At 37.7% G+C, this 18,790-nt stretch overlaps 1 protein-coding gene across 3 annotated transcripts in view; it reads left to right on the top strand.

The window, feature by feature from the left end:
* Positions 1–18,790, top strand: part of NELL1 (neural EGFL like 1) — a 950,583-nt gene that overhangs the window by 681,430 nt on the left and 250,363 nt on the right. The gene's annotated exons all lie outside the window — the stretch shown is intronic.

Raw genomic sequence — 18,790 nt, 5'->3', positions numbered from 1 at the left:
TAAATGGGCAGGAGCATTTTTTAACATTGTGATTTTTTTCACACTTTCATGTGGTAGATTAAGATTGAGCCACAGATTAATGTTTCCTCTTGAGAACAGTCCCACAAACTCACAGAATTAAAGAAACGTCAAGAAGACCTTACTTTTGTTGAAGTGGTAGCCCAGGGAGGCAAAGTAAAGATGCCTCAATCTTACACCAAATACATCGCTGAGTCAGAGTGAAGGCTAAAGTCTTCTGATTTCAAGCGAAGTTCGCTTTTCATTCTTCCACAGCTATCTCCAATCTATTGAAAATAAAATTAATGTGGGTGGCGCCTGTGGCTTAGTCGGTAAGGCGCTGGCCCCATATACCGAGGGTGGCGGGTTCAAACTTGCCCCCGGCCAAACTGCAATCAAAAAATAGCCAGTCGTTGTGGTGGGTGCCTGTAGTCCCAGCTACTCGGGAGGCTGAGGCAAGAGACTAGCTTAAGCCCAGGAGTTGGAGGTTGCTGTGAGCTGTGTGAGGCCATGGCACTCTACCGAGGGCCATAAAGTGAGACTCTGGCTCTACAAAAAAAAATAATAATAATAAAAAAAATAAAATTAATGGATAACATTTTTTAAATGCTCACTATGTGTCAGGTACAGCTCTAAATGGTTTATATACCTAAATTAATCCTCACATTAACCCATTATATTGACAAAGAAACTGATGTTCACTGACTTTCTCAAGTTCAAAGAAAGTAACTAGGGAGCCAAGATTAAGACCCAGCTAGTGGCACCAGAGTCTGTCCATGCTATTAGAGCTCAAAATATTGGATTATATAGATATACCAGAACACAAAGGCAGACTATACAGATAAATGAGACTATGTGATGTCTGAACCGAGCATCAAATATCAAAGAGATGACATTTAAAAATTGTAAATCAAATAGTCAAATTTTTTCTTCTTTGAAGTTATGGCCCATAAAAAGAAATCTTAGAAGTGATGTGCTATTGAAAGCAAAGAATTACTAAAATAATGATATGGAGTAGACACAAAGAAATGCTGGATTTTGCAAATAAGAGTGGATTTTGCAGCAATGTATCCAGTTGTAGATTTATTATGCAAAAAAACTGACACTATTCCTAAAGGCTCAGTTGGGAATATGCATAATATCTGCAAGAAGCTGATTAAAGAGCAAGAAATTTTTCGAAGGGAGGCACTTGGTCCTTAGAGTTCCCCCGACAACTTGCATAACACTGGAACTCAATGAGGTAAATTGTTCTTCACATCAAAATGAATTTGCTTACACTGATATGGGAAGCTATATATATTACATTTGTGATAGCTCCAGGAAATGCAAGGAAAAGAGAAAGACATATTTGAAGTGGAAAAAAATGGCTCAACTTCAGAAAGGCAATTAAGAAAAATTGAAATGTCCTGCTACCAATTCTGCAAATGCTTAAAGCCCAGCGTAGACTGAGTAAAAACAGTGTCTACTTATGAAGACTGTGGTCTGGGTTCTGATCAGCTTAAACATCTGGTTTGCTACCGTTAATGCCAAATTTAGTTCATGCAAAATAGTTTTAAATGAATAAATGTTGCCACAAAAGAAAGAGACTATCATATACGCTTAAATGCACGGGTAGTATTTTTTCCCCTTTTCCATCCTTCAGAGACCTTTATAAATGGTCTCATATTACCAGGTGCTCTCTCAGATCTATTATTTTGAGCAAGAAGCTATTAGGGGAAAAAATGATATTAGTTATGTCAGGTTGAATTTTTATTGAAATTATCTGGGGAATAAATTTTGAAAAGAGTGAAAAAATCCTCCACAAAGAAGTATTAATTATTTCTGAGAGTACAGTCTCACAATTATTGCTAGTATGCATAATAGCTGAATTCACAAATCAAATACAGATTGCTACCTATTTAATGTATTGATTAAAGTTATTTAACTTTGCCCAGAATATTTTTTTTTTAGAACTTGTGATTGATAGAAATGGAATCATTTTACTTATATTTGAGATTTTTTTATATTTAATCATTTACATTACCTCCTAAAAGCAACATTATGTGGGAAAAGAATAAAAAAGAGATTTTGAAGTTAACTGTGAAGAAATCTGTAATAGCAAAGGAAGAAATCAAGATTTCCAAATCATAGATGGTATTGTGGAAAGAAATGCAAAGGAATTTCAAATGAAGTTATATTTTAACTACTTAAGGCTAGTTCTGGAGTACACCTAGGGCGTTTCATCTAGTTTTGATTTTTTCAAATTTACCAGAGATATAATTTCTTTGAAAAGGGATACAGTGTCAAAAATCAACTTTGTGCCAAGCTACAGAGAAAGATATTGAAAGACCTGTTTTATAAATCACCTATTTTTTCTGAAGTAAGAAAAATCTCTGGATTGATCCTTTCCAAGGTATTCTAGCTGTGATGGAATTAAGTTCTTTTGATCTTGATTTTATTCTTGCCAGCAGCAAGATCCTGGCTGACACAGAAATCTCATCCATTCATTCTTTCCTTTACCTGCCTATTCCTCAGGATTGTTTTTGTCCTTCATTGAGTATTTGCTTTGAGCCATAACTGTGGGAACAATGTGGACACAGCTTTGAAAACTGATGTGCTTCCTTGGGAGGAGCTCCCAGAGCTGGGAGATCAACAGTGGTCAGGCAATCAGAATGGAGTGTAACAGAGGTGTAGGCTGAGTGCTCCGAGAGACCTGGGGAGGAAAAGCAAATCAGCGAAACTGCCCTGAGTAAGGGACTTTTTTTTTCTTGACATCATGGTTTTAATCTTAGTATGAGGGAACCCAAGATGCAGGCTGAGTTGGTTTGTAACCACTACAGAACTAGTCACCTTTCCAAAATGTTAATAAATGATCCACACCATTGTTGCTGGGTCAGAGAATGTGATCACATGACAGACAAATGCTCACACTGTTAATAAGCGGGGACAACATGGCAGCCCATGCCCTGAGGGATCGCAGGAGAACACATGCCAGGGTGTCCCCTCTCACGCAGCTAAGGATGTGCAGGCTACTTCCCAGATGGCTGGTTGGGCATCTGAAGATGGGGGGAGCAGCAGATTTGCCACTGAAAAGAACCACTTGCATATACCACAGCCAAGGGAAATTCACCATTTGGCAGGGCCTAGTGCCAGATGTAGTTATGCTTAAACAAAAACAGCTAACAGTGAGCCTCTCTGCTCAGCGTTCAAAGGGAAACTAAAAAATTACATAAATCATCCCAAACAGAGATCAAGTTATTGCTTTTCTACTAGCCCCTTGGCTTCAGGAGGAGCCCCCGTCTGGGATAGAAATACAGGCTGGCATTTTTTCCACTTGCATCCTTGGGACGGTGCTCAGAGGCCTCATGTTTTGCCTCTGCTGGGGCTGGAGCTCTTATTTGCTTCTGTCTGACTGAGTAAGTTATGACTCAGGTGAGCCTTGAAACATGTTCAGAGCGGCATGCCAGGAGTGGGGAAGGGGAGGGAGTGAGAGAGGGATTGAGAGAGAGGGGGAGGAAGATAAGGCATGAGCAGGGGGCGTATTAAGGGCTGTGAGGGCTGCCATTGCCTGCCCTTCATCTGGTCTGCAAAGCTTTTCCTCCCCCCCGCATTATTTCTTATTTTGCACTCTGTAATTATTGTTGAATTTGCCTTACCTACAAAAGTTTGCTCTGATTATGCTTTTTATCTACATGACAAAGTTGTCAAGATTTCAGGTACACATCTGATTTATTTTTCACTGATGAACCCTTTACATTGATGAATCAACCTGATTAGATATCTCACTGGAGTTGGCACTAATTCTTGTGATTAGAAAGGTTTATTATTTTCTTTCAGCTGGCTTTCAGTGCCATCACTGCTTCTTCAAAGCCTTCCTATTCTTTTTCATGTTTCTCTCTCGATGTCGGTTTCTCTAGAAGCGTGTTTTATCATCTTGTTCTTTTTCAGCATATTTCTCATTTCCTTCATCTCTTATCCAATGTTTCCTAGATGGTGAAATGGATCTCATCTTCCCTTTTTTGGTGCTCAGCTCCAGAATGAAGTCCCTTCTCTGAGACTGTTTTGAACTCTTACTTTTTTTAGAAATGGCCTTGGAGTTTCAATTGAAACATTATCTATCAGCCTCCTCCTGCTGCTGGTAGCACAATCGATTCCTACTCTTAGAAGCCACTGACAAGTCAGTTTTTGCCCAAGGTCTACGGTAATTCAGTTACCACTTTTCCATGAGCCGAGCAGGGCATGTGCCTTCTGGACCATTGGGTACCACTGAGAAATGGCCAAAATATTCCCCATGCTCCTCAGATTCAAGTAAATAAACAGCAGCAGCAGCAGCAGCAGCAGCAATTCTTTTCTTTTTTTTTTTTTTGTAGAGACAGAGTCTCACTTTATGGCCCTCGGTAGAGTGCCGTGGCCTCACACAGCTCACAGCAACCTCCAACTCCTGGGCTTAAGCGATTCTCTTGCCTCAGCCTCCCGAGTAGCTGGGACTACAGGCACCCACCACAGCACCCGGCTATTTTTTGGTTGCAGTTTGGCCGGGGCTGGGTTTGAACCCGCCACCGTTGGTATATGGGGCTGGCGCCTTACCGACTGAGCCACAGGCGCTGCCCAGCAGCAGCAATTCTAATGAGAATGACTGTATCACTCTTTTACCTGATACCTTCCTTTTCTTTTTCTAGGAAGTCACTTTTTTTCAAAAAGGATCCTCAAACTCTCCATCTTTTCTCTCATATGAGACTGTTTTGTTTCTGTTCACAGCACTCCAGAAGCGGGCAGCTGAGGGTATTAGCATTACTTGACCATGGTTATGGTTTTTATCCAGATTGGCAGATGCTTTTTACAGTCTCGCAGTCTCCAGCTGGATTTTATCAGAAAAGAACTTAACATGCACAGGAGGAAGAAAGTTTTTCTCTCCCAGGATCCCCGCTGAGCTGATAACAGTCTATGGGAAGTCGTCTATTTAAACAGAAATAAACACAACGTAGGATGCCGGGAGACTATTTTCAGCTTTATTAAGCTATTTTCAGCTTTATTAAGAATCTGTGTTTAATTTTTCCAGCATCTCCAGTCCTGTTCATTTAGCTTTTCTCTGTTTGTGGATCAATTAGCATAGTTGATGAGAATGCAGACGTTGCATTCTGCTCCTCGCAGGAATACAGAGCATTTGGAGGCATGAAAAGAACCTGGAAGGACTCCAAGCACTAAGTCAGAAACTTGTACTTAACTGGTGTTTCATGGAGAAGGTAGTCTTGATCAGATGCTCACTGTGCCTGGGTTCCAGGAAATTTGACTGTTTGATATTTTTTTCTTTCTGAAAATGTTCATGGATCTATATAGTTTGGTCACCTAGAAAGAAGTTAGATACTGTTTTAGATTGAGGTTAGCAATCTGTGTGTTTGTGTATAAAGGGTCAGACAGTAAACATGTTAGGCTTTGTAGAACATATGGTGTCCATTGGGACAACTTAATTCTGTAATTTTAAAGTGATAGGAGCTATAGATAATATGTAGACTAATAAGTGTGCCTGTGTTCTACAAAAGCCATTTATATGGATGCTGTAATTTAAATGTCACATAATTTTATCTGTAATTTTTAAAACTTTCTTTTAAAATGTTTTAATAATATAAAAGGCACTCTGTACTCATATGCCATACCAAAACATGCCTATGGGCCATAATTTGTGAACTGATGTTGTAGATCAGAGGTTCTCAACCTTCCCAATGCTATGGCCCTTTAGTACAGTTCCTGTGGGTCATGACTGCTGCTCTAGATAAAGGGTCTTAAGTAAGGAACAAGACAGAAATCCTGACCTCTTGTGATTTTTGTTTTTCTGGAGTGAAAAGTCCGGAACAATGAGTAAAAATGAACAATAAGAATTCCAATCACAGAAGTAATGGATATTATTTCCAATTCAACATGCTAGGAAGAAAGGTAACAAACAAAACCCCCCATAGCTATTATGACTAAGAACTACTTGTGGTAAGAGGGATGAGGGTGTGGTCTGCTTTAGCTGATGGGAAAAGGCTTCTCTGAGGTGGCATCTGAGGTGATCTCTGAATAATGCCAGGGAGACAAAGGAAAGTCTGGTCCATGTTGAGAGAGCAGCAAAGGCAAAACCCACGTCAGGTGTGAGTTCAGGGTATTTGAAGAATCAGACTAGTCTGGCTGGAGAAGATAATGCAGAAGGGAAAGAGGAGGGCCAAGCAATAGGAAAGGAAGGCAGGGACAAGTCAGGTAGGACCCTGTAGGCCAAAGCAAAGGCTTTGAATTTTATTCAAATTTCAGGGTTAGGCCATAGATTGATTTAAAGGTGAGAGGGAGGAGATACGGTTTATGCATTTGGATGGATCACTTATCACGTTGGCTACTATATGGATGAGGGACTGTCATGGGGTAACAGGTGGAAGTCAGGAGAGAGGGCTGTCAGGAGGCTGTGTCACCTCTGGTAGTCGGAAACGGGTGCTTGTCCATTTCCTCTTCTAATTTGTCTTTATGTGTAGATCTAGTGAAGCCTAGGGGAAGGTGAAAAACAGTGACATCATGCAGCTCAGTTTGAACTACTGAATGAGACTTGCCTCAGTAACATTTTCAAGACATTTTAACTTCATATTCTTTATATTACTTCCATTATGCTCACAATAATATCTAACTATTGTGGGGATATTTACTATATGTAACATTATTTCATTTAGTTTTCATAGCAATTCTGTGAAGTAGGTGTCATTATCTACTCTATAGATGAAGAAGCAACAGAGATACTAATAAAATCTGCAATGGGCCCTGAAGTCACAAAACTGGTAGGTAGCAGAGGTGGTATAGATCCCATGTCTGGCTCTTAAACCTGTGGTCTTTTCAATTATATACTCTTCTTACCCTCCGGTCAGGTGTTGTGGCTTAAAGCAATAATTTATTATTTCTCATGATTTGGAGGTTGGCTGGGCTCAGCTGAGTGGTTCTTCTGTTTCATAGTTGTTGGCTGGAATCAGACATGAGGAATCAGACATGTAGCCATGTGGAAGTCCATCAGGACTAGTACATCCTAAGTTTGCCTCACTTCCATGACTGGTAGTTGGCACTTGTTGGCTGAGGTGTCTCTGTTTTTCTTCAAGTGACTTCTTAACTATGATTAGACTAAACAGGATTTCTTACTGCATAGTGAAAGATGAAGGAGGGAGAAGGTGGGGATTGGAAGGGAGAAGGGGAGGTTAGATCCAGGGAGGGTAAATGGTGGGATCACACCTATGGTGCATAATGCAAGGGTACATGTCAGATCTATTAGTATAGAGTATAAATGTCTTAACACAATAATTAAGTAAACCAGATGAGGTGTATATTAACCACTGTGATGTAAGCATTACTAATTCTATATGAAATAAGCACATTGTACCGCACAAATGCATTCATGTATATGTGATCTATGTGTTTATGATTTAATAAAAAAATAAATAAAACTTCTCCTATTGGAAAATTATATAAATTATAGAAAGATGTTCTTTTCTTAAGATAAATACCTTTCTCCAGTTTGCTATGATTATATCATAGAAGAAACTGAAGCATTTATTCTTCCAGAATTTTTGGAGGGCATGATGAAAAGTCATTATTTCCTCAAAGATGATCTAATATCCAAGTCAATTCAGTGTTGAAAGGAGAATTTCATCTGCTGTGCGACCTCCAGCTTTGTTTGATCTCTGATTGGTTTAGGTCACTGAGCATTATTGATTCCTTTTCACCAAAAACTTTCAGAAGTCAATTCTATTAAAAAAATGAACAAATAAGTAAAACTGAAAGTCTACTGACATGAAAAGTCAATGCATTTAGCTTACATATGACAAATATTTGAAGAATATAAAATTTTGCTTATAATAAATACTTAGTCCAACTGTATTATTACAACAAAATTCCTTATTTATTTTTTTTACTCTTAATCTTTTTATTAAATTGTAAGTGTGTACATTAATGCATTTATGGGGTACAGTGTGCTGATTTTATGTGTGACTATATAAGGAAACGAAGGCACAGGTGTGAGTAGGATGTATGAGGGCGTGGCTTCTGTGTACACGAGTCCAGGTTGTGTTTCTTAGCCGGGAAAGCCCAATGTATCTCTCAGACTTTTTAGTGAAGCAAAATTCCAGGGGTGTTATGATTAGTTCTAAGAGACAAGCCTCAAGGCTTGTTTTTAGAACTAAGTGACATTTAACTTTCTGTTCAAATGCAGGGTCCATCTTTCTTCAGAAATGACAAGAACCATTAAAGAAAATATGAAATGATATCATACCCTGGGCTCAGTGAGAAAAATGTGCAGATGCAGATGTGTTATTCTTTATTTATGGTAATTGAATTTTAAATTTAATTTAGCAGTAAAAATCTGCTATTTAGAGGATTGTTTCACTGTAAAAGACTTGAGAAGCACATAGATTCTAAGGGTGCTTAGAACATCATTTGATACCTCATGGGTGACAAGCATAAATGCATCCAAATTAATCATAATTGCCATTCTAGCAAGTAAAATGCAGCAGCGTGTTTATCAAAAGGATACTTACAAAACATGAAAAGGATATGATAAATGGCAGGCAAAAGACTGATGCTGCAAAGCTAAGTGGTAAACAGAGGCTACCAAACTGTATGCGCTGTATGGTCTGGACAATATAAATTTTATGCATGTATGTATCACATTTAGTACAAACATTTCATAAGCATCCTTTTAAAAATAGAGTTTATGCATGTGTTTATTATGCTTATTACAGACATTTCATCAGCATCCTTTTAAAAACAGCTGCATATTATTCTGTTTTGAATAACGTTTTCTTATATAAAAACTTTATATACTTTTGGACATTTAAGATTCCAAATTTTCAATATCACAATTAGCACCATAAGGAATATCTTAGTGCCCTGTTGTTTTATTCCTTAAAGACTGTTCATCAAAGAGATTACGTTTCAGTAAAATTAGTGTTATCAGTCTCATTTCTGACCCAGCTATCATTCAGCATAAGGTAATTTAACTTCCATGTTTTTGTATGAGTATGCAGATTCCTGTTGTTACTCAGCTCAAGTTTTATTCCATGGTGGTCCGAGAAGACACATGGAATAATTTCTATTCCTTTAAATTTACTGAGGTTAGACTTGTGACCTAAGATGTGATCGATTTTGGAGTAACTTCCATGGGCTGATGAGAAGTATGTTTATTCAGTTTTGTTGGGATGAAATGTTCTGTAGATGTCTGCTAAATCCAAATGTTGGATGGTTAGGTTTAAATCTAAGATTTTTTTGCTCAGCTTCTTGTTGGAGGATCGATCCAACTCTGCCAAAGGAGTGTTGAAATCTCTGACTATTATGGAGCTGGAGGAAATCAAGTTGCTCATGTCTGTTAGAGTTTCTCTTATAAATTGAGGTGCATTCTGGTTGGGTGCATAGATATTAATAATTAAGATCTCATCGTATTGAGCATTACCCTTAACAAATATGAAGTGACCATTCTTGTCCTTCCTTACTTTTGTTGGTTTAAAGCCTATTGTATCTGCAAATAAAATTGCAACACCTGCTTTTTTCTGATAACCATTTGCCTGAAATATGGATGACCATCCTTTCACCCTGAGTTTAAAGGGAACACTTTTGCACTGCTGATGGGAATGCAAATTAATACATTCCTTTTTGAAAGAGATATGGAGAACACTTTAGAGATCTAAAAATAGATCTGCCATTCAATCCTGTAATCCCTCTACTGAGCATATACCCAGAAGACCAAAAATCACATCATAACAAAGATATTTGTACCAGAATATTTATTGCAGCCCAATTCATAATTGCTAAGTCATGGAAAAAGCCCAAGTGCCCATTGATCCATGAATGGATTAATAAATTGTGGTACATGTACACCATGGAATATTATGCAGCCTTAAAGAAAGATGGAGACTTTACCTCTTTCATGTTTACATGGATGGAGCTAGAACATATTCTTCTTAGTAAAGTATCTCAAGAATGGAAGAAAAAGTACCCAATGTACTCAGCCCTACTATGAAACTAATTTAGGGTTTTCACATGAAAGCTATAACCCAGTTACAACCTAAGAATAGGGAGAAGGGTTGAAAGGGAGGGGGCGGGAGGTGGGTAGAGGGAAGGGGATTGGTGGGTTTACACCAGCGGTGCATCTTACAAGGGTATATGTGAAACTTGGTAAATGTGGAATGTAAGTGTCTTGGCACAGTAACTGAGAGAATGCCAGGAAGGCTATGTTAACCAGTGTGATGAAAGTGTGTCAAACAGTCTGTGAAGCTAGTGAATGATGCCCCATGGTCATATCAATATACACAGCTATGATTTAATAAAAGAGAAAAAACAAGAAGTTTACTAGGTGTAGAATATAAATGTCTTAACAGAATAACTAAGAAAATGCCATGAAGGCTATGTTAACCAGTGTGATGAAACATTTCAAGTTGTATATAAAACCAGCACTTTGTACCCCTTGATTGCATTAATGTTCCACAGTTATGATTTAATAAAAAAATAGTTAAAATGAAAAAAAATTATTGTATTAAGGGATATGAATTATTTCTGCATCAATTCTGAATGCCAGTTTGGTAAAAATTGTCATTAGTTAGTTTTCTTAAAATTATTATTGCTGCAGTTGAGATTATGTACATTCGCCAGCGTATTTCCTCTTCTCTGAAGTGCCTACTCATCCTTTGGATATTTCCTCAATTGGAGGCTGGTAGTTTTCATTTTGATATCACACTTGGAATTCTGCATATGCAAAAGCTTAGTGTTTCATTCCACCCAAATTATCAATATCATGAAACAATCAATTCATCGGAACAGTTGGTCAATCTACTGACATGATGGGCCATTTCATCTATACGAGTGGATCAATTACGTGAGACATCTGGGGGAAGAAAGGTATATCCAGTAAATGATGTTAGGAAGTAGAGATGGCAATCAGCATAAACTGCTAAGCTAGTTCACTGACAGCTCGTGACTTCGCAAGTACTTCCTTTCTGATTCTTCCTGTAGTAGGGTCATAATTATGATGGAAAGTTCAAGAAACATCTGTTTTACCGCTTACACTAGGAGCCTCTGTACTAATTGCAGTATGTTGATGTTTTTACTTTCCTTCTCTTCGGCTGTTTTGAGAACAATCCCCCTTAAAATTAACAGCCTCAGTTCTCTCCTTTCAGTGACCTTTCATCAGATGAAACTTTCATCATCTTAACCTAATAAATGAGGGAGCTGACACCCTGATTTATCATAGGTTATACTCTACAACTGGATTTGTGTCACATCCAAGGGCAAAAAAACTATCAAAAAACATCAGCACAAGGTTACTAAACTGTAATGGCAAGAGAAGAGTCTGAGGAAGTTTTTCTCATCCGTTAGCAAGGATGGCATCTCCCAACCTTGCCATCATAACTGTAGAATATAATTGCATTTAAGTGGCAATAGGAGGTAAGATACACAAGCAAAAAAGCTGTGTGAGTACTTCTAATCTTAGCTGGTGTCACAGATGGGAGTTAGCTTTAAGTATAGATTTGTTCTATGAAGAATTTGGGTGTTGACAGTATACCTTTTCCCATGATTTCATTGATGTAATTTCTTTAAGTTCTATCACTCACCCTGGAATATATTTACCTATTTGCTCTAAAAATAGGTACTGTTGACTCTGACCTGCACTACTCTTCTCCTGGAAGAAGCCTTAGTGACCTTGCATCAAGAGACGCCATTCAGGTGCTATGGTGTCAACATCAACAGCTGTTTGGCTAATTAAAATTTAAAAGACGATATTATTCATGCAGCTATAATAAGATTATATCAGACCTATTATCAATGAAAAGTTCTTATAATTTAACCCATTGGCAACTAGCCCTGAATGCGTGTGCACATGTGTGTGTATTGATAGAACAAAAATAAATTCAGATAAAGGGACATTTATTTTTCTTTTTTTCTTAAACTTCTTAAACTTCTTTTTTCTTATACTTATTTGAAAACACACACATACATATTTACAGGTACACACACATAAGAAAGTACCTCTCTAAAGACCAATGTCTTGCAATAAATTTTTATTTTTTGTTTCAATCTCAGTCAAGCCTAGTTTCTTTCTAAACTCTCTGTTCTGAATATCTAGCAACAGCCAGGGTGACAGAAATCTAACCACATTCTTACAAGGTGACCCAGGTTACAAACTGGTTCTATGATCCAGACCTTGAGAAATAGAGCAACGTATCTCCCTAGCATTACTAAAAGCCAAAAACCATTTATACTCTTTCAAAAGAGAGGCTCACATGAACCTCCACTTTAAGCAAGAAGATTGAACCACAGTTCCATAGTGGACCCAAGGCCAAATTTTCTTTGATGAGTGATAGAAACAAATACACCTTGTCTTCAGAATTAATTTTAAGAAAATATTGAGTATGGTTCTCTATTTTCATTTCACTTCAAAGCTTCCTGGTTATTTGTCACAGGCAGAAGCCAAACTAAATAGAAAGGCTGTGTGAAACCGCATGCTAAGTGTGATTAAGTAGAAGCAGGAAAGTGCCTGGGTTGTATGGAATTGTGCAGCTCGAGGTGGGAATATTGGCTTTGCCCCTTACCACTGAGCGACCTTTAAGAAGTTACTCAACTGCTCTGAGTCTCAGCACCTTTATCCATAAAATAGGGCTGGTAATAGTGAACCTTTCATGGAGGGGTTGTTGTGAAGCTTAAGGGAGATAATGTATGCAGAGGAGGTTAGAATATGTCATGGTGGAAAATTATTAGCGATAATAATGTTGATAAATATAGAAGCTGCCTTAAAGAAAACTGACCAGATCTGAAAATCTGGTTTCTGAGCTAAGACGTTAGAACAGCAACCTCCTGAGAATGAGAGTAGATTCGGCCCCTAAACTTTCCCTTGAAGAAGGCTCATGGCTGTGAGAGGTGGGGGCTGGGACTTGTAAGATTCTGCATTTGTCAGTTTTAAAAGAAATATGTCTAAGGAGTATATACGCATGAAAATGTGATGGGAGCAGCATAAAGGAATCTCCATATGCAGGAGCAAGAGTGTTTTATTTTCCTTCCAGAGAGATCATGGTTCAATTTCCAAGATTATTGTGTTGTCTAAGAAGAAAGGTAGTTTTGAAGGAATCATCGGGATCTCATTTATTTTTCTTTTATTTCTCCAAAATATGACTTTCATCCCGTCTCCCCCGCCCCCAATTCAGTACCCATGTTTCAACTTTACTTTCAAGTTTATCTAGCAGTGGGAAACCATTTTCTTATGACATTATCTTGTGATAGTATCATAAGCCACTGACATTATTTCTAATTATACACACGGTAAAGGGTTTAATTTCCTCCTCGAACCACTTATGTGCAGTTCGTCAGGCAATTCCTTTTGATCATCCCATGGGGTTGATATCACATTGCAGGAATTTCATCAAAAGAAAAAGAGTTTAGGAGCAAGGAGGCTTCTAATGTACCTCGAAGAAAGCAAAGTTCCTGGGTAAACCCAAGGAGTTATTTTTTGGAATATTTTGTTTAAGCCAGACACCATGGGAGTTTTACCTCAGGGCAGTGGGATAAGGGCTTTATCTCTATTTTGGTGAAGCAATTTGATTCCAGGTCAGATTTCAAAGCTGTCTTCATTACCCTATGATGCCTCTTAAAGCCTAAAAAATTCTTTAAAGAACACTGTATTTATGTGTGTGTGTGTGTGTGTGTATGTGTATTTTCTAAATGTGAATAAAGCTTTCTTTCATTCCTACAATGAGTTTTAAAGTATCCTTCCTGCTCTTCAGTACTCCAGTTCTATTTCAGTGATAAGACAAGAAATGATGTAAAAGCAAATATATTTTTTTTTTCAAAAATGGTTGACTTTTGGCCCTTTCTAATTAGATGAGTAGCTAGGAGCATTTAGAAATTGTAAATTATTTTTTAACCTTTCACTGCAAAAACCCCAACTTGCTCTTCATTCCAATTATTATTCTAATATCATTTATGATTTTAGTGTAGTTTGTTTTAGAAAGGGCAGGGATAAGAACTACAACTTCTTATTCTTAACATAAAGGCATTTCTACTTAATATTCATAATACGTGAGGAATTGTAATAAGTGTGTTATGCACTTTTTTTTTTTTTAGCATCAAAAGGATTGTGTGAGAAAACTGGTATTTGATCTAATAGATGAGAAAAGTGAGATTCAAAGGCACTATTAACTTGTTAAAACTGTATAAAACTAAGTACATGGCAGAGCTGAGATTTGAAACCTGGTTCCTAATTATGCACCTTTCTTTTACACCTATCCTAATAATAATATTAGTATTAACACTCACTGTGAATTCATGTCCAGACAAGCTGATAATTATAGTATTACCTTGACATTTAATGCTGTTCCAGGAGTAATATAAACTTCACGCAGTTTATATTCACTGAGAGACCCCTCTGTGATTAGCATTATGGTAGGGACTGAATAGAAAGCAAAAGCAAAGTTGCTTTCTGCCCTCCTGATCTTGATAATCTAATTGGAGAACAAGCATTATTCCAAACAATAGGTTAATGAGAATTGTGATGCATACTGTGAAGCAATACAAGTTGTAACAGAAGTGTACAATTAAACTTGACCTAGTTCCTAGGTGGAGAAAGGTTACCATGGGGAAATAAATAATCCTAAATAGAACTAAGAAGTATCATCATTAGGGCGGTGCCTTTGGCTCAGTGGGTAGGGCACCGGCCCCATATACCGAGGGTGGCGGATTCCAACCCAGCCCTGGCCAAACTGCAACAAAAAAATAGCCAGATGTTGTTGGGGGCGCCTGTAGTCCCAGCTACTCGGGAGGCTGAAGTAAGAGAATCGCTTAAGCTCAGGAGTTGGAGGTTGCTGTGAGCTGTGACACCATAGCATTCTACCGAGGGCAACAAAGTGAGACTCTGTCTCTACAAAAAAAAAAGTAACGTCTTTAGCTGACTTTCCTTTTGATCATTCTATGAGGTTGATGTTGCATTATAGAAATTTAATGTAGGTTGTTGGTTTAGAAGGAAGATGGCCAGGTAGATTCCAGTGTGTAGCTTGTGTGCAGGCAGATACAGAGGTAGAAGGGACTTTGCAAGTTGGAGTGGAAGAGAAGGAGGCTGACAAGATAAGGAGGGCTGGATCCTGCAGAGCCCTGAGGGTGTGATAAACATTTTCATCTAGATCTGATGAGTGCTGAGTATCCATTGAAAGTTTTTAATTTGTGTGTGGTCTGACATTCAAATTGACTGAACTTTCATTTCAAACTTCCCTGTATGGAGAGCAGATGCCAAGTAAGTAACCCGTGTGGTGGCTTTATGAGCTGAAAATAATCTTGTTTCAGTAACAAAATCTGTAGCTTATCTGGTTTCTTACATAGTATTTAATGACTTTGAAGCAGCTTCTTGATGCTGTCCTTAAACTGATACATTTGTAAAAAGAAATACATTACCCAAGCTATAAAATTAAATGTTGCAATGCAAAGCAATATACTAAATATCTCTTTAGTCAATTTTTGTAAACTAAATGTTATAAAATTATATTGGAGCAACGAGACAGTGTAAATCCATGTGGAATATATTTCTTTAAGAAGATTATTTTGTTAGCCTGTACTGATAGTCAGGTGTTAATTACCATTTTAAGTGTATATTTTGCATGCCTGGGAAAAGAAGTACATTCTTTTGCCCAAATTGCCCTTCAGGTTTACATATGTATATTTGAGGCTTGGAGAACTTAAACAGTTAGGGAACTGCTTTTTGTGTGGCATATTTACATAAAATAAAATATATAATTTTTATTTCTTTTTACACAAATATTAACAACTTATCACTGAATATCTGGAATCCTGTTATAAAGCCCTCTAAAATAAGTTATGGCTATATATGCCTCAATTAACTTTTAATGCAAAAATTGGAGCTACCCACAAAGCATTCTGATTCTATCCTTTATAACATATAGTCCTAAAATTTTGCATAAAAAGAGTTTAAATAATTTACTGTATTGCCCAAGAGAAGAACAGCTAGCATTTACTGAGCATCTACTATGTGTAAGGAACTTTGTGTATTGTCTCATTTGGTTCTAACCCACTAAAAGGGAAGTTCTGTTATTATCTGAATGTTTATGTCCCCTTGAAATTCACATGTTGAAAACTAGTCACCAATATTATGGTATCAAAAGGTGGAATCTTTGGGAGGTGATTACATCATGAATACAGTGGCCGCTTGAGTAAGATTAGTGCCCTTATAAAAGAGATCCCAAAGAGCTAGCTAGGCCCTTTCCCCATGCAAGCCTGCAGTAAGAAGGTGTTATCTGTCTGTGAGCCGACAAAGCAGGTCCTGATCAGACACTGAGTCTGCTTGTGCTTTGATCTTGGATTTCTCAGCCTCTAGAACTGTGAGAAACAAATTTCTACCTTTCATAAGCTACCCAGTTTCTGATGTTCTGTTATGAAAGCTTTAATTGACTAAGAGGTGCAGAGAAGATAAGTATTCAGTGCACACAGCTCATAAGCATTAGGGCTTGGATATGCACCCAGGCAGTCTGACTCAACAGTTCCTACTTAGAGCTGCATCCAAAAGTGCCATATTTTAGTGTATGAGAGCTCCTTTAGAAAGGATGTTTTATTTTATGAGATAGGATTTTCTTTCTTTCTTTCCTTTTGGAATGACTACTTGGTCCAACTTGCTGTTAACACATTTCTTCTCAATTAAATTAAAAGTCCCATAAAAATAATTGAACAATAGCATTTATGATGAAGAAGAAAACAGGAGCTGCTATCGTTAATCAAATCCCGAATATATATGTATATGTGCCAGACGCTAAGTTCAGTATTTACATTTTCTCATTTTGTTTTCAATTCTTTGAGGGAGATATAAGTATTCCCTTTTCACAGACAAGGACACCGAATCTTACAGGATTGACATAAACTGTCCCTGCAGTGGCAAAGGTAAGAATACAGATTAAGTGTAAGTATGCAAGTACACGTTCTGACCCAGTACATGGAACTGAATCAGCTATACCCATCTTTGCATGCAGTGCAAATATGGACAGGTATACAAGCCAGGGATGGATAAGAGAAACATTTTATAATTTATTAAAATATGAGTCTGGCATTGTAGCTTTTAAAAACCCAGATATCACTTCCTTGAGATAAGCCATCTCCTCCTACTAACCTCCCAGCTGAGATGAAGGTGAGAGGATGCCTTTCTTTTTTAAGTAGCCTGCTATATCAATGGTCTCCCTTTATCACTTCCCCTTCTCCATGATGAACGGACCCCAAACCATTCATAACCCTGCACCCAGTGGAATTTTTTTTGTTAGGAAATTTGTCAGACAGTTCTAAAGAATTTGCTAGTTTCTTCAGTTTTATTTAAAAAAAAAAAATTCAAATTCTTAAATTATTCACCAATAATGGAGCCTGACAATCTGACTACATGCACCTGGCCATTTACCATAGGGCAAGTCCCAGCTTCATTGCTATTCAAGTTTCACAGACACGAATGAGGCATGATATATTCTCCTAAGAAGCACCAAATTCAATGAGAAAGACAGAAAAGCACAAATGTGATCTGATGAATTTTATTATCAGGATTATGACCATAGATTACCTGTAATAGTGTCTTGTTTTTATGGATTTAACCTTTTTGACTTTGATTATTTTTAAGGATCTCTAAAGACCATTGTCTTGGGATAATACTCAGTTTTGCTGATGCACTTATTTGGATCACTTGAGAATCAAGTCATCAGCACTCTGACAACAGACAGTTATTCAACTAATCCTTCAACGAACACAGAACATCTGTCAGAATTCGCTTTCCAAGGTTCAAATCTTCACTGTCACCTACTATCTCAGTCTGTTTTCTGTTCCTATAACTGAATATCTGAGACTTGGAAATTTATAAAGAAATTAAACTAATTTTTTACAGTTTTGGAGGCTGAATAATTTGAGGTTGAAGTGCTGCACCTGGTGAGGAACTTCTTGCTGGTGGGGACTCTATGGAGTCCCATCACATGGTGAAGGTTCCTGAGAGAGCTAACTTTTTTATAACACGTCCACTCTTCTGATCACTAAGCTACTGTCATGATACATCATTAATCCATTCACCCATGAATAGATTAATCCATTCATAAGGGCAGAGTCCGCATGACCTGATCAGTCTTGAAGACCCCTGCTCCAAAGCTGTCATATTGGGAATTATGTTTCAACATGAATTTTAAAGTGGGGACAGACATTCAAATCATAGAATCTACTAACTCTGCAACATTTTGAAAGTTTCTTGGCCTTGTTAGACTTTAGTTCACCATTTGTGGATTGAGGATATTAGTAGCATTGATGTCATGGAATTCTGGTGAAAGTTTAATGAGAAGTATAAATAAAGCACCATAGCATCATATCTGGGGCACAGTAAAGGTTTAATAAATGTTAGCTTTTATTATCAGTAGCAGCATTTTCTAGGTACTCCATGGAATGTTGGATATAAAATAATGAGCAAATCCAGGCATGGTTCCTGCCCTTATGAAGCTGGTATTTGAAGAGCTAAAAGAAAATTCAACCTGATTGGAGCACATAAAGCAGAGGAGGTGATGGCAGATGAAACAAGGGAAGGGGACAGCAACTCTATATATGTAAAATTTAGTCTTAATCTTAAGAGCAATGAAAAGCCATGAAAGTGGTTAAGATGGAGAATTAATGTTTCAGGTTTGAACAATTACTTGCTGATAGCTGGCTGGACTGGAGAACAGGGCAGTGGATTTAGCAGGAGGGCTCTTAACCAGTCCATGAAACTGCCTTATACTTAAATACCTTCACCTTAGAATATGGATGGGGTAAAAGCCAG

Source organism: Nycticebus coucang, chromosome 14 (genome assembly GCF_027406575.1).
Source record: "Nycticebus coucang isolate mNycCou1 chromosome 14, mNycCou1.pri, whole genome shotgun sequence".
Classification (NCBI taxonomy): Eukaryota; Metazoa; Chordata; class Mammalia; order Primates; family Lorisidae; genus Nycticebus; species Nycticebus coucang.
The sequence above is the reverse complement of the archived record's forward strand: the minus strand, read 5'-3'. Positions and strand labels throughout refer to the sequence as shown.